Below are 4,520 nucleotides of genomic sequence, written 5' to 3' on the forward strand. Positions count from 1 at the left end.
CTTCACTAAGACGAGGGAAGGAAAATGACAAATTAGGAGATATGACATACACGTTGCCACTGGGTCAGTTCACTGAGACCTTTGCTCAAATCCTATTAAATGCATGAAGATTAGCTTCTTCATTCATTGTCTTGCACAATAGGCTTCCGTAAAAACCATGGTAAGTTCTCAGCGTCGTGTTTTTTGCCCAGAAGAAAGAAAAATGACATACACTGTCTATCAGTTTTTTAAATGGGAAAATGATAATAAAATTGTTAAATTTGGAATTGACCAAGCAATCAAACGTGTCACAGATGCAACCAACATATAAAAAACGACTTTTTTTCAGATTTGCAAGGAAAATTGGGTCAAAGGTATTTAGCATACTGATAACATTATAAAGGAAAACATGAAAATGGTCTGAATTAACTAATTCGTTGAATCTTTTGTGGTAGTACTAACTTCATCTGACTAAGTCATCATAACCACGTTTGCTAACACAACCTTTGTTGTAGGAAATTTTTTTCGATTTATTAAATAAATTCTAAAACAATAAAATCACCTATGTAAATATACCATATTAAATCATAGTTAATTAAGTACTTTGTAAAGAATCCTGTCTTTTAATAATCAATCAGAATTGAGAACTGAATTCATTTGATATCAAAATTAAGATTATTTCTGTTAGTATGATAATCGTTTTATAACAATTTTGCTCTTTGTTATATTTAAGAGTTTCGATTTGTCACCACGTGGTTGCAAACAAGAAGAGCGAAGGAAACCATTTGGAGAGAGTATCAAATTAAAAGATTATATTCTTAGACCGTTCAAATCCGGGTGAATGACTTATTAGCTGACCCTTTTCTCCTTTTCTTGGCTCGTCCATAGATTAAAGCGGTCAAGCCAGGTGTGCTTTCAAAATGACCCAAGAGAATTGGTAATGCCGCTATTGGGCTCCGAGTTTGCTCATAAAATGGTTTGACTATACCCATAGATGCAATATAACAATAGAACTCCTTGTGTACATATATCTTGTTTATTCATATATTCTATCAGTGATAATGCATAGTAACTTCGTAGTATTTGGATGCTATGCACGTGAAAAATAAAAGCTCAAATATAAATTACCAACATTCATGTTGTCGTGCAGACAGAATTAACGTTGTGTAAGCTACTGTTAGCTCGATTTAATTTAAACCAGAGGACTTTAAAGATGGTATGAAGTCTCGATTTTTAGGTATTGCTGTTTTGTCATTTGATGAAATGAGTAATAAGAAAGAATGGAGCTATGACAAAGGGGCAGAAGTCTTATATAAACCGCATGGAAATGTACAGGTGACTATGTGGCGAGGTCTTTTTTTTTCTTTATGATACATTTCAGGTACTTCTTCTTCTTCTTCTTCAAGATTGCCATGCCTCATAGCATGACACGGGCTTTTGTCCTAGACAGCCCGTAAGAGAATAGCTATCTGGAATGACAACTCCTAAAGGAGCAATATGGTTTATTAAAAGAAGAGGTAGGATTGGAAAGAGTCTGGAACAGGTAAAGGATGCAGGATAAGGAATAAAAGGATGTAGTATGAGGGATGAAGGAGAGGTATGACAAGACTTGGCAAGAGGCAGAAAGCAACCAGAAAAAGGGACTCCTTTTTAGGTCCACGAAAGAAAGTTTTTAGTCAGAGAAAATAGTATTGATAGTAGCAAGTCCCAGTAAGTAAAAGAAACTGGGAGAGGAGAGAAGGAGTTTTAGTAGGAGAGAAAAGGAGTAGGTTTAAGCAAAGAAGCTTATTCCTGCTCTTGGGATGGAAAATGGGAGGGGGCCAATTCTGTGCAGCGCTCGGACAGCTCGCACGAGAAAGGCCCCCTAAGGATAGGGTAAGAAGAGGGTTAACAGGGAAAGAGGGTGGGAGACAGGAAAAACAAGAGCTGTTTCCTTATGAGGAAGACAGCCTTGTAATAACTATTCTCCATTTAGGAATAGGGAATTGGGAAGGGGAGGATTGCAAGAGGGGAAGGATTATCTCTGCTCAGTGGCTGAGAACTGGAACTGTTGCAGGAGTTGCTGGAAAGTGGAGGTTGATGAGAGGGAAAGGACTTTGGTAAGGATCTGGAAGGCGATAGGGATGAGGTCTTGCAAGGTGAGAGACTCAATTGCTTGAGTCAAGGTTTGGGCAGGGGATGAGGATGAAGGTTGTTGCTGGTCCCTTCGGGGAGCAGTTGCAGGTCGGTGCTGATCCTTTTTAGGAACAGTTGCAGGTCGTTGCTGGTCCTTTTTAGGAGCAGTTGTAGGTGTAGATGCAGGAGCAATTGTAGATGTAGAAGCAGGAGCAGGAGTTGGCTGAGTTGGTCTTCTCTGGCGAGGAGTTCTCTGTTCTTTAGGTGGCTGGGATGGAGCTGGTTTGTTATGGTTTGAAGAGGATGTATTCTTCATAGCTTCTATCCTCTTGAGACGCTCTGGGCAGCGCTTATTCCAAGCATGGTGTGGCTTGGAACAATTAGGGCACTTGGATGTGGTTTGACGTCCTTCTTTATGGGCCTTTATGCACACTTCTGTGCTATGTCGCTGGCTGCAGATACCTCAGATAATGGGGCCTCTGCATTCTTCTTTATGATGTCCAAAGCGTTGGCATCTGTAGCATCGAAGGGGCTCAGGTGTATAATCCTCGATGGGGAAAATACCCCAGACTCCTAAGTCCGGTTTGGAAGGAACTGGACCTATAAAGGTGGCAATTAGGCGTCTAACAGGAACGTCATCCTTGCTTGTGCAGCGAACAGCACAGTCAATATTGCTGCACGAGGTTACAATGGAGATAGGCATCGTCACAGGATACCTGGTAATGACTGCCTTCTTCCTGATAAAAGCAGGATCCAGCAGTGTTAAGGTGGAGTCTTCCTGAAGGAATCTGGCTGTCTCAATGTCCTTGGGATAGATGATAAGGTCACCTTTCCTGTTTGGTCTTGCAGTGAGTTTCATGCCAGGCTTGGCAGCCATGGCAGCAACAGAGGCATAAGAGAGTTCATTGTTTGCCTGTGAAAGTCGAAACTTTGGCAGAGGCTTCTTTGGCTGTGTAGCTGGGATGTTTTCTTGTATGGCAGTGGCTTCTTGCAGGAGTGTCTGGAGGCAGTCTGTGCAGTTGGTGGAGTGGGCCCCTTGTTCGGTCTCCATGGCATTGGAGGACTCAGGCTCGTAGGTAGAAGGAATGACTGCCGTTGCACCTGATTGCTGAGGAGTTGTAGGGACAGACAAGGACGAGTCTGTGCTCTCAGTCCTTGGAGTCACAATAGGTGATGTTGGGGCTAATTCTGGCATTGGTGAAGATAGGGTAGAAGTCTTCTTCCTTTTCTTCTTATTTTTAACGGCACAAGCCCATTCATCATACTCAATGATTTTATCACAAACATCTTTGCAACCTTCACAGTTACAGCAGACATGGTGATTTTGTACTTCCTGATTCGGATTAAGGTTCCTTGTTGCTAAGGCACTAAAGATCTCAGCTCGGCGCTCCTGGTAAGCTAAACAGCTATCACAGTCACAAACTTAGCCATTGAAGTAGTCTTCACAATGACGACTTTTAAGTGCATAGTAATTCCATGCCTTGTTTCCCAAATGAGCAACGGACATTGTGGTTGAACTCTACGGGAATCACAGTGAAAATTTTGGGAGGTTACGATGTACATAATCCACGAGTTGTTGTCGGCACCGAGTCTAAGCGAACACTGGATTTCAGGTAAAATTCTTGAACATTTTATGACACCGTTTTTCAATAATTTTCCATATCGAGATCAACAATAGAAAAAAAAAATCCATACACGAATCCATCACTTACTATTCTGGAAGATGGTTTAAATAGGATTTGATTTAGCCCATGATAACACACAGCTAACCTGCTTTTAGGCTAAAAGCAGTAACAACAGTTGTGAGATTAACACAAGTTGTGTTCAATGTCATCCATAGAGGGCTATAAAGTGTAACGACTTTACCGTAGTCCAGGTGTTTTCGTATACAAACAACCAATGTAAGTACAGTAGAAGCAAACAGCATGTACTGCATCTTGTTTTATTAAAACTGTTATAATTGCTTACAATCTTGCTTTATTAAAAGTATCAATTATTTACAGATATCATGAATGATATAGTATTTACAACATACATACAAATATATATATATATATATATATATATATATATATATATATATATATATATATATATATATATATATATATATATAAATACGCACATATATACAATATATATATATATATATATATATATATATATATATATATATATATATTTATATATATATATATATATATATATATATATATATATATATATATATATACGCACACATACAATATATATATATATATATATATATATATATGTATATATATATATATATATATATATATATATATATATATATATATACATATATATATATATATATATATATATATATATATATATATATATATATATATATATATATATATATATATATATATACGCACACATACAATATATATATATAT

This window comes from Palaemon carinicauda, chromosome 25 (genome assembly GCF_036898095.1).
Source record: "Palaemon carinicauda isolate YSFRI2023 chromosome 25, ASM3689809v2, whole genome shotgun sequence".
NCBI lineage: Eukaryota > Metazoa > Arthropoda > Malacostraca > Decapoda > Palaemonidae > Palaemon > Palaemon carinicauda.